The sequence below is a fragment of the Choloepus didactylus genome, chromosome 4 (assembly GCF_015220235.1).
Source record: "Choloepus didactylus isolate mChoDid1 chromosome 4, mChoDid1.pri, whole genome shotgun sequence".
Lineage (NCBI taxonomy): Eukaryota > Metazoa > Chordata > Mammalia > Pilosa > Megalonychidae > Choloepus > Choloepus didactylus.
The window spans coordinates 87,686,078-87,698,393 of record NC_051310.1 but is presented as its reverse complement, the minus strand read 5'-3'; the positions used below and the strand labels follow the sequence as shown (position 1 = coordinate 87,698,393).

At 42.3% G+C, this 12,316-nt stretch overlaps 1 pseudogene; it reads right to left on the bottom strand.

The window, feature by feature from the left end:
- Positions 1–5,052, bottom strand: part of LOC119532726 — a 33,858-nt pseudogene extending 28,806 nt beyond the window's left edge.
- Positions 5,053–12,316: the final 7,264 nt, after the last annotated feature.

The window sequence follows — 12,316 nt, the reverse complement described above, 5'->3', positions numbered from 1 at the left end:
CAATGTAGGAAGGAAGGAAGAGGCTCCATAACAACCAGTGACTGGGGATCACCTCAGCTCGGTTTCTTAACACATCAGAATGACAGGCTTTCGTTTAGACACGTGTGCAACAAAGTGCCTCTCTCCAAGAACCAGCCTGTAGTGGCAGCGGAAGGAGGGCTTCAGGACTGTCAGGTAGCGAAGATGAAACATTGCAGTACTCACCAGAGGAGGAAAAGGTGGACCTTGTCACAAGCTATCAAGCTTCAAAAAGGCTATGTATGGAGGCACTGAAAGCACATATTTGAAGGAAGTATTTATCCAATAAAGCATTGAGGATCATAATAGCTTTCAGGATTTGCCCAGAGAGAAAAACACTGAAGCTCTGTAAAAGAGCCATAGGGTTTGCCCAGGGAAGGAAAGCGTTAAGGATCTCTCTGGCAGAGAATTTTAGAAACCTCACCCTGTTGCTCATGGAGGAGCTGATTTCCTCATTGCCAACCACAGTGAAGTGCCTCATAGAAGAACGTGTCTTCCTACTTAAGTCCATGCCACACACGTGTGTTCTATTTGAAACAGTATTCTCCTCTTTTCCTCCTCCCCACGCCAGGCTAACTCCCATGGCTCCTGGAGATCAGTTTAACTTCACTTCCTGTGGGACTTCTCTGATTAACTGACAATCAGCTGTTAACTGATCAGCAGTTTCCCTGATTAACTCATTTAGAACCCTCCATCTTTGAATAACTTACCAGAAATGTAATTTGATAATTGACCAAGCTCATGTTAGAAAATGAGCTCCAGAATGTGCCAATCAGATTCACCATTACAGCCCCCACACTCAGCACAGGATTTTGTACATTTTAAAAATAGTTGTTGGAAGGATAAATCGATTCCTTTGTATTAATTAATATTTGGTTACCTGTTCTTCTAAATTTTAAGTCCCTTGATGACAAGGACTTTGTGATATTTCTCTCTGTACCTCCTACATGCTTTTTTTTTTCTAAATGCAATTTTATTGAGATATATTCATACACCATATAATCCATCTGAAGTATGCAATCAATGGCTCACAGTGTCATCATATAGTTGAGTATTCATCACCACAATTGATTTTAGAACATTTTCATTACTCCCCCCCAAAATAATAAAAATAAAGATAAGAAAGAACACCCAAAACATCCTATACCTCTTATGCCCTCCTATTTATTTATATATTTTTTAATCTTTATTTTATTTCTCATCTACCCATACACTGGATCCAGGGAGTGTCAGTCACAAGGTTTTTACAATCACATGGTCACACAATAAAAGCTATATGGTTATACAATCATCATTGAGAAACAGGGCTACTGCACTACAATTCAACAGTTTCAGGTATTTCCTCCTAGCTATTCTAATATGCTAGAAACTAAAAAAAGAATATCTATGTAATGCATAAGAATAACCTCCAAAAAGAGACTCCATTTGAAATCTCTCAGCCGCTGAAACTTTATTTGTTTCATTTCTTTTCCCCCTTTTGGTCCAAGAAGGCTTTCTCAATCCCATGATGCTGGGAGATAATTGACCAAGCTCACATTAGAAATGAGCTCCAGAAAGTCCCATCATGCCAGGGACATTTACACCCCTGGGAATCACGTCCCAGGTAGTGGGGAGGGTAGTGAGTTTACCCACTGAGTGGGCTTAGACAGAGAGGCCACATCTGAGCAATAAAAGAGTTCTCTGGGGGTGACTTGTAGGCACAGTTATATCACTTCATATATGTTTAAGAAACTGTTTTCCTGGGAAAGCCATATGGACCACACTCCCCTTTGTCCAGTGTATGGATGGATGAATAGAAAAATGGGGGCAAAAAAAAAAAGAAAAAAGGCACCCAGTGTTCTTTTTTACTTTAATTGTACTTTTTCACTTTAATTTTTATTCTAATTATTTTTGTGTGTGTGGTAATGAAAATGTTCAAAAATTAATTTTGGTGATGAATGCACAACTATATAATGGTACTGTAAACAACTGAATGTACGCTTTGTATGACTGCCTGGTATGTGAATATATCTCAATAAAATTGAATTTTAAAAAAAAAGAAACTGTCTTCCAAATACCCAACTCTGAAAAACCAGAATTTGTCTTTCAGTCATGTTTGCAAGTAAAACGGTATTTAATTCATAAAATAATATAAGCCACTACATCAACCTGCAACTCAGACAGTTACCCAAGTGCTTATTCTCTAGCAAACCATGGTGCTTCAGTATGCAGCAGCAGTGCTTTATGAGTACTTGCATGATGGGAAATAATCAATAATTAGAGGTATGGTTTGGTATCACTGCCTCGATCACTTCTAAGGCAGTTTTCTTCACCATTGTTTTTGTACCATCTGTGCAAATGCCAACACAGTGAAAGTGGAAAATAACATCTCTTGCCAAACTCCTGAAAGTGCCTTGTGCTCTCTAGGAGTCTATGGACCATGCTTCAAGAACTGCTGTGTTGGAGAACCTAGCTAGCTTTATTCCCATTTTCAGGATAATACAACTCAGGATATGTAAGGTGGAAAGAGCCTTGTACTAACATCAGATGAAGTTCTGGCTCCATCCTTTGATTCACTTGCAGCTAGTTGGATTCCAGAGATGGCCTTTAACTCCAATCCCTTGTCTCTAGAATGGTAATCTAGGTTCTACATTCTAGAACTGTTTCTAGAACTGCTGGGGATAAAATCTGAATAACAGTGTGACATTGCATCACCAGGACTCATTAGCAAAAACATGGATTAAGTACTTTTTTATAAAAAAAGATTTTTCTCAAAAGCAGAGCATCAGAAAATTGCTAATTTGTTGAACTGAATGAAATATTCTGTTGTTAACAGAGAGCGTCTTGATGATGGTGCTGCAAACATTTGCAGTTCTTCAAGATAGAAGCAGGAAAGAGCTTTCACTTGGACCTTCTGCTGGGGTCTAGCAGAATGGAGGGTAATGGCTCTGACAGCTGATTCCCAGATTTAAGGTGCTGTGACCCCTTGGATATGTCTATATATTCATGCATTTGTTATGGCAACTTGTTTGCTGACTTCAGGAACAAAGAACAATCAGGTCAGCCATTGGGAGAAGCTAAAATTTTAGAACCCAGGGTTGCAAACTCAAATTTCTACAAAATCTAAGCAGATAATTGAAATGAGTACATCATCCTTGCAATAAAAAACAAAACAAAACAAAACAAAACACAAGTGTGACACTAAATCACAATTGATACTGAGCCCTAACCTTGAGGAGACACTAGAGTGTTGATCTGGGCAGCATACGTCCTTTCTAAAGGGAAGAGAAAATGTGCAGCTTCACCTGCCAGATTATTGGATTCTTCAAGAGAACACAGAAATTCAAATTTTGTGTGAAATATGAATTTTTAAAATTGTTAGCCATATCAATTTTTTTAATTCAGGAGAGTCAAATAAAATACATCCATTTGACCTCTGCTTTATGCTGTTCAAAGCAATTAAGAACTACTAAAGAGGGACACATGGGGGTATTATGAGCAGTCAATGTCATTCCTAGAGATGGCATCAGGTCATATGCGGGTCAGCAGACAGAGCCAATTTAATCTCTCTGAATTAAAACCTAATGCTACTCTTCTTTGCATCCTCAAATTTGGTTTAATTGGCTGCCACTTTCTCTTGCCTGGGTAAAGTCCTTAGACTAGTGGCACCTAGATGTAATTAATCAAAACATAACCCCTAGAGAAAGCAGTGAGAATTTTAAGCTATCAGTCAATGGCTGATATTAAATGGCCAGAGCATTTCAAGGGGGCATCTGCTTGGTTCCAATATTCTACCATGGAGTTCAACCCTCAGCCCCTTTTGACTCTAAGGAAAATGTCATGATTTCCGGTACTTTTGTTTTCCAAAGCTGTCATTGCATTCTTCGTCTACAAACTGTACTCTGAACCCAGCCAACTGTATTGTCAGCAGTAATATTATTATCAATGTACCCTGTTGTCCACAAGGTGGACTAGGCAAGGGAAAAACACAACTAAACTAACTCAAATTCCAGGTTCTCTTACTGGAGGGTGGGGTTCCTTCCACATTAAATGAAAGCACGTGGAAAGTTGAATAATCACCTCTGGAGCTGCCGGGGGAGAGAGGGAAGGATGATGGTAGTATAACAGAGGAAACAATCAGAGGGGAAGAGTCTAGGTGAAAGGCTTTAAAATGGCACTGAGACTGGGGATAATTGTCTTCCTCATTAAATAATCATAAAGGTTTATAAAAACTCACTTACCTTATTGATGCAGCGATTTAGCCAAGGAGAGCAAAACCATAGTCATTAGGGAACAAGTATATGGTTCAAGAAATTAATAATGGAACAATCACCAGGAGGCACAGAGGCCTTGAAGAGCTCAGTTTCTGCTATTCACTCTCCCTCCATCAGTCACCCTCTCCACTGCCAATGAGTGTTCGAAAATACTCATATGCATTTTGAGATTTGGATTTGGAGAGATTTTTAGTCTTGGAATCTATTTTAGAACTTTTGTGTTTGCTATCTATTTTCTCTGTTAATTAAACCTCCTTAGGAATATAGTTAAAGGGATAAGCCATAAGAAAAGGAAATTTCTGAGTCTTGGAGACCTAATGAAAGATGTTGCTGAATTGAGGATTCTTCAAAGGACAGCATTTCAATTATTTTATTTATTTTTACCAAGTAACAGTAGAATTCAAATGCAGCTCTGCTTCCTTGGACAAATTATTTAAATTCTCTAAGCTCCTGTTTCTTCTTCTGTAAAATAAGGATAATGCTTACATACAAAGGCAGTTGTGAATATTAAGATATTACGCATGCAGTTTTTAGCACTGCACTTGGCAGACACTAATATGTAATAAACAGTGGCAGCGGTGACAGCAGTGGTCATGGTGGTGGTGACAATGACAGCAGTGGTAGTGATAGTGGCCGTAGGGGCAGTGGTCGTGGCCACATTGTGTTTACTTATTAAATCCAGGTTGGTTACCTCGGAGGGAACACAAAATTGACTAGTTGGGTGTTGTGGGCGATTAAGGTAGCATGCATGAAGTGCACTTGTCAGCAATGCCGGAAACATGGCCGCCAGGACTAAAACAACAACTTGGGTTGCCCTCAGCCTTCTTTACGGAAGTGGCTCGCGCCAAAAGTAGTGGTTCGCGCCAAAAGTGCTAACCTTACATCTGCCTTCCACCCTAGCAACAGCAGCAGCCAATCCTAGATCACCACCCATCCTTACTAGCCACCCCCACCCTTCCCTAGAGTATATATACCCAGCCTCCTCAATAAAATTTTGCAGCTTGATCAGAATATTTGTCTTGCTGTCATTCTTCGTGTCTCTTGTCCCATACCATTCCTCCCTCACAGGTATCGAAGTCCCAGTTGATCGTTCCGCGGGCCGGGACAGTTGGGTCATCAGATTTGACCAGATCTTTTGAAAGCATTCATGAGAACAGTTGAAAACCATCTCTTCATGTAGGACTTTACCAGTTTTCTAGTTCTGTCCCTTGCATTGAATGTCCTCAGCTCCTGACACCTCCTATAGCTATAGAAAGTCCAGGAAGGGGAATTAAAAATAATTGAAGATGAAATCAGTTTATTGAATAAGCTCAACCTGATAAAGCGTTAGAAGAACCAACTGAATTCTTAATCTCTCCCTCCCTTCAAACCAAATTTCTTCTTCCATTGCTGGATGAAGTGTCAGACAAGACCCACTGCTTTTAAACCCCTTTTCGATAGTAAAGCAATCCCTTTGTTTGACATCAAAATGTTGAGTTTAATAATTACATAACCACCATGGAGTAAAGTACAATAATTAAAACACTGTGAACTCGTCTCACTGACTCAAGCTTGCTTCAGAGTAGAAGCCTGCTCCCCACCATTCCCGGCCTGCTGCTTCTGATCCCTCCTGGTAGGATCAAAAGGGTGAGAGAATTAGGGGTGAAGGTCAAATACTGTGCTAACACACTTGTCATCTTCCTCTGGTCTTTCTGGATGGAAGATGCACATTTGCTCTTATGGACACATTTTCAGGGTCCTTGATGGCTCACCACACACACACACACACACACACACACACACGCACACACGCACACACACATGCTCACACAACCCTCTGAGATCAGTTTGTCTTCACAGGCAAAATCTCTCTTCTTGTTCTCTGGACTTCCGATGGCTCATCCTTGTTTGGGATCACCATTTCCCTCCAGGATGCCGTCTTTGCTCCCTTTCACTGAGTGGTCCACATCTGGAGAACACTTCACTTTTGCTCCTTATAATCAGAGAGGGGCAGCATCACCCACATCTGCTCCCCTTTGGAGTCTCTGGGTGGTAAGATACATGTTCTGATGTGCCCCAGATGCCAGTGGGCACACACCAGACTCTGTGGGTTGTCCCCTGAAAGCTCTATCACTTAACAAAAATGAGGCAGAAGCCCCCTGCATCCATCCCCTGCATGGTGGGGGCAGGGGATGGACAGCGCACTCTGGCAACCCTGTCCAATGAAATCCTCCTTCTACCAGGCTCTCCCTCCTCCCTAAAGCCTGAAGTGGGCAAAGGGCTAATGCACACCTTGCTAAGCCTTGCTAAGGATGGGGCTGGGGGTGGGGGGACACTTGGTACCTTTCTGCCCTATTCTAAGACGTTGGCAGCCAGCTGAAAGCCCCAGGCAGGATGAGTGACATTTTTGCATCCTCTTATAATAGGGCTGAAGTGCTTCTGATTATAAACAGAATAATAAGTATATGAACATACATTATTCTGGGAAGGCAAACACAAAGAGAAGACCTCAATAATGAGAAAATACCTTGCATTTGTTGAACAAAGCTTTTACATGTACTGTTAAACAATTTTCAAGGATCAAGAAATGGATGTGGGGATCACGGTAATGTAACATTTGGAGAATGTGGCAGAGTTTACAAAGAGCTTTCTTTCATATTGTCTCATCTGATGCTCATAAGAAGTCTGCAAGGTCAGTGTTACTCATCTCACTTTACAGATGAAGAACAAGGATCAGTAGGGGCCGAGGAGGTTAATCTCACAGCTCAACCCATATCAACTGGGATCTGCTGCCCAGAACAGTGCTATTCAAAATACAGTACATGTGCAGAAGTAGTAACGTTTCTAGCATTTTACTGTCGTCTTGACATCCAGGTGTGTGATGATCAATAGATTCATTTCACTGAGCTGAGTGTGGACTGTTTTGGTTGTTCTCAAACTCTCATGGAGAGTGTCCTGTGGTATGAGCTGTGTACTAGTCAGGAGCACTAGGAAATTTAAAAAGAGAGAAAACTGGTCTTTCACCACAGACAGTTTGAGAAATGTTGCCCTAGACAGAGCATTGCATTCAGATGAATCAGAAGCCCAGCTCAGGCTGTTCAGGAAACAGTGCTGTGGTTGATTGGTGATGTCTGCCACGAGCCTGGGGGTGGAAGGCGGTGACATGCACACCATACTGTGCCATCGCTGCTGGGTCCCAGGGTCCTGCGACCATGGGACACCCTCAGATCCTGAAAGGAGACATGGATAGCAATAAGGAAGCTGGATGTCACACTGATAAAACCGATGACTGAAACACCGTCTATTTTCAAAATGCTTTACTAATTTCAAATGCATTTAGCATACCCTATCTCCTTTGCCATTAGGGACAATCCTGTGAAGAAGACAAGAGGGAATTATTAGCCCCATGTTACAGAGAGGCCAACTGTGAGTTAGGACATTTAAGTGCCAACCCATAACCACAGAGCTAGACAGTGGCAGTGTCGGGACTGGAACTCAGATCTCCAGCCTCTTGGTCTGAGAGTTCCCACCACCACCTCAGGCTGCTTCCCTGTCCCTGTGGGAGGTGGAATAAGTGAAGTATGTGAAATCTCTGGGTAAAATGAAAATGTCATATGATATCAATTTTATTATAGAACAGTTCAGGTAATTTCATGGATGACATCCCTAGACAGTTTTCAAATTGATATCCCAGATATCTCTTATCTGTGATAAGAGAAAGCATTTGCCACTTTCAAACAAATCTCTGGGCTAGAGAATAACACGGGCCTAACTCAGGATGACAATTTTTCACTTCATTTGATATCCTAGACCTAGTTCCAGATGTGATCACTTGAGCATTATTTTAAATAGAGCAGTAAAAATTTCTTTCTGTCCAACGAGCAACTATTGAGTGCTTGCTGTGCGCCAGAGCCTACATTAGGCACTAGGGATGCAGACAGGAATAATACTGACAGAATGCAGATGCAAATATTTGCCACTGTTTTTCCTACATTTCACAGTAAGACACATGTAAGAGGTTTGGAACTCCTTCCAAGAAAGGAGTGATAGACTCTATGGGTGGAGAGGGTGAGGAGAGCAGGGGAGGAAAAAGGATTTTTTGTCACCCATGACAAAAGGGACACATATTTACAAACACAGAGGCTTTAAACCCACATGATTGGTTTGGGGAAATATAGATGGTTTACATACTTTCCATTGTTTTCTTTTTTAAAAGGCATGTAACGGGAAAAAAAATCAAGGTTTGTCCTTTGTCATGAATGTTTTTTTAAAGAAGACCAGCTTTTGTTCACCTGAAACCTAAGCATTTTCCTGTCTTGAAACTAGCCCAGCACTTAACCTTTCTGCACCTCAATTTCGTCCTCAATAATATAGGGCTATAAACAGAATCTACCTCATTTGGGTTGTTATGAGATTTAACCATGTAGAGTGCTTAGAAGAATGTTGGCACATAATAAATGCTTAATAGGGGTTTAATTGTTGATGATGATGATGGTGAAGGTGGTGATGATTTTCACTTGATTTGGCTTCACTCCTCCTGCCATATTTGGGCTTCCAGAACCAAATATGGAATGAATGTGGGATAATTTGATTAAGATATGAAAGTGTAGCTTATTGCTTCCCCCACAGAGATTTCACCAAAGACTATTCTGCTTGGTGTCTTATGGACTTCAGTGAGAAGAGAAATGCCGTCTGAGATGTTTGGGTTTCACAGCTAGGGTACTGCACTCCCTGCTCTGGCACTAATGTCTTAGATTGGGGTCAGCAAACTACAGCCCCTGGGCCAAATCTGCCCTCCCGCTCCCACCTCCCCCACCTATTTTTGTAAATAAAGCTTGAGTGTAACACAGCCACTGCCATTCATTTACCACTGTCTTTGGTTGCTTTTGTGCTATAATGACAGAGATGAATAGTCTCAACAAAGACTTTCTGGCTGGTTGTTCCAGTTTGCTAGAGCTGCCATTATGCAAAATATCAGAAATGGATTGGCTTTTATAAAGGGGTTTATTTGGTTACAAATTCACTGTCTCAAGGCCATAAAAGTGCCCAAACTAAGGCATCAACAAAATGATACCTTCACTGAAGGAAGGCCAATGGCTTCTGAAACACCTGTGTCAGCTGGGAAGGCACATGGCTGGCTTCTGCTGGTCCTTTGTTCCTGGATTCTGGTTTCAAAATGGCTTTCTCCAAAATGTCTCTGGGCTGGTCTCTCTTAGCTTCTTCAGCTCCTGTCCATCTAAGCATCTGGATTCCTCTCTTAACTTCACTATGGCAAACTGGGGTTCATCTCTTAGCTTAGCATCTCCAAATGTCCTTCTGTCTGCATCTCCGAGTATCTCTAAGCATCAGCATGCTTCTGAGTCGGCTGCTAGCATTTCTGTTGGCTCACAAGCATATCTTAAAGGACTCCAGTGATCTAATTAAGACCTACGCAGAATGAGCAGGGCCACACATCCATGGAAATAATTTGATCAGAGCTATCACCCACAGTTGATTGAGTCACATCTCCATGGAAAAACACAATCAAAAGTTTCAACCTAATCAAGACTAATATGTCGACCCCCACAAGTTTGCATTAAAGAATATGGCTTTTGGGGGGGGATTAATATATCCAAACCAGCACACTTGCAAAGTTTAAAGTATTTACTGTCTGGCCCTTTACAGAAAGAGTTTGCCAATCCCTGCCCTACATCATAAATAGCTACTAGCTGCATCAACTGTCCAATAGCTGGCCAAGGTTTGGGCAGGTGTTTAACTGCTGGGAGGAGCTCATTGCATATTAATCTAAATCTTTTCTCCCAGAAATCTGGCAACTACTGCATATAAGCAGAAGGAAGGAAATGGCCCACAGAGGGCCAAGGAGTGTAAACCACATTGACAGAGAGCAATGCATGGGGTCCTCAGGCATCCTTTGTCAATCAAAGAAGCAGTCAAGTGCCACATTCTGGTGGGGTGGGAAGGTGTCCTGCTCTCACTTCTGCTGCCTCAAGGAAGATAGGAAATTCCACAGAGACTGGGGGGACAGGAAGTCTCCATAACTGATAAAGAAAAGTTTCTGGGAACTGACTCTTAGGGTTGGGGTTATAATACATGGGATCTCTTTCCAGAAAGCTGCCTATGTAAGGATTCAAAAATGACTTTAATTTCAATTTATATTTTTCTTTCGGAATGTTGGTGTAGCTTCTGGGAAACAATTCCTCCCCCTGACTAGCCAGACTTCCCAGTGTCTTTTCTTCTCTTCTTACACGGAAGGTTATAGAATGCCCCTGAAAATCATTGCTTTGTATCTGTCCTTGCAGACAAGGATACCCATCTCTAGGCCCAGTCCTGAGCATCACCCATATCCAGAGGGATGCCATCCTGGGCTTGCACAGTTAGACAAGTGTGCTGCCCCACCTGCCTCTATGGGGTCACATCTTGAGCTTAATAGGAGGCCTAAGGTATCACGATGACCTTCTGAAAGAGCACCATGAGCTGAAGTTCCTGCTGGGCTGGTACCTACATCCAGGAGGACACTGGAAGCCACCACGTCGTTCCTCATCATCTAACCTGGGCTCAGCGGGCATGGCATGGGGACAATGACAGCTTCCCTAGGCATTAAATGGAAGAGCATGGTAAGCGTCACTGTGCGGTAACTCCCTAGTCTCTAACTTTCTCTTTCCTTCTTCCTTTCTTCCATTTCCTTCCTCCCTGCCATCTCTCCATCTTGGACCAGCCCAAACACTACTTAATACTGATCCATTTGCCCATTAGTTTAGTGAAATTTAGAGACCGATGTCTTGGGTTGGGGTCCTTCTTTGTCACCCACTGTTGTGTAAACCAGGTCAATTCATTCATCAAATATTGACTGAGAGCCCACTAGATGTCAGGCACCCTTCTGGGCACTTGGGCTACATCAGGAAATAAAGCAGAATAGACTGCTGCCTTGGGAGGCCCACATTCTAGCAGGCATAGACAGACAATAAATAGTAAACAGTAATTCAATAGGTTGGAAAAGATCAGGGGATGGAGTGTAGCAGAGTGCGGGAAGACAGCCCTTGGCCTAAATTCTCAGAGATTCCACATGCTCAGATATGGACAAAGCCCTCCAGCCCTTCTTGCAAGGATGAGTTTAAACAATGTGTGCAAAAGGGCTGTATAAGTCATAAACCATCAGATGAATGTTTACTGTTTGAGGAATGATCTCTGCATCCATGTGATCCCAAAGTTAAAATAAACTCATTTGGAAAGGCACATGATAAGAGACAGAAAACCGCATTTGTTGAGTGCCCACCTTGTGCCACTTCACCCCAGGGACCTCCTCTCATTTACCGGAAAGGGCATCATTAACCCAGTCTCAAGGATAAGAAAAGCAAGGCTCAGAATTGAAGCAGCTGGCCCAAGATCAGGTCACAGAGCTGGGGGATGGCAGAGCCAGGCTGAGGATTCTCAGGGGATCCAATGAGTAAGCCAGGCTGGGTGACCTCAAAAATCCCTTCCAATTCCAGGAAGATATGGGTTCTCAGCGATGACTCTTCTGAATGAGGGTAATTGGATGACTTCGAGAAAAACATGTCTCTGAAGGAAATGAGTTCCTTAATTTCAGACAGGGAGGTCATTTCTCAGCTGTCCCAGCAACACGGGTCATTGGGGGAAACAGACAACAGCAGGCTGTGAATGAGGATGGTTGAGAGAGTGGCTAAAGCTTTGACTCAAGGGGCTCCCTCTGCCTCTTGGAGTCCCAGAATCCAAGGAGAAAATAAAAGCACAAGGGATTTTACTGGAACTTCCAAGCTTCCTAATAACAAAGTAAGAAAGATGGGGCCACAGCTGAGGCAGCTGCCTCTGACAGCAAGGTAATTATCAGAAGGGAGCTAGCCAGGTTTCTTCCTTTAAAGAACAGAATACCGCATGTACAATTGAAAATACAAGGTGACTTAGGAAAGGGAAAAAATATATCATTTCAAGCTGGTGCACAGAAAGCACTGACAGGCATGTTAAATATTGCTCACCAAGAAGATGACCAGGAAAAAAACATTTTGTTCATGCTATTTTTCCAGTGTTTCAGGGTCTGAGATAGTAAATCA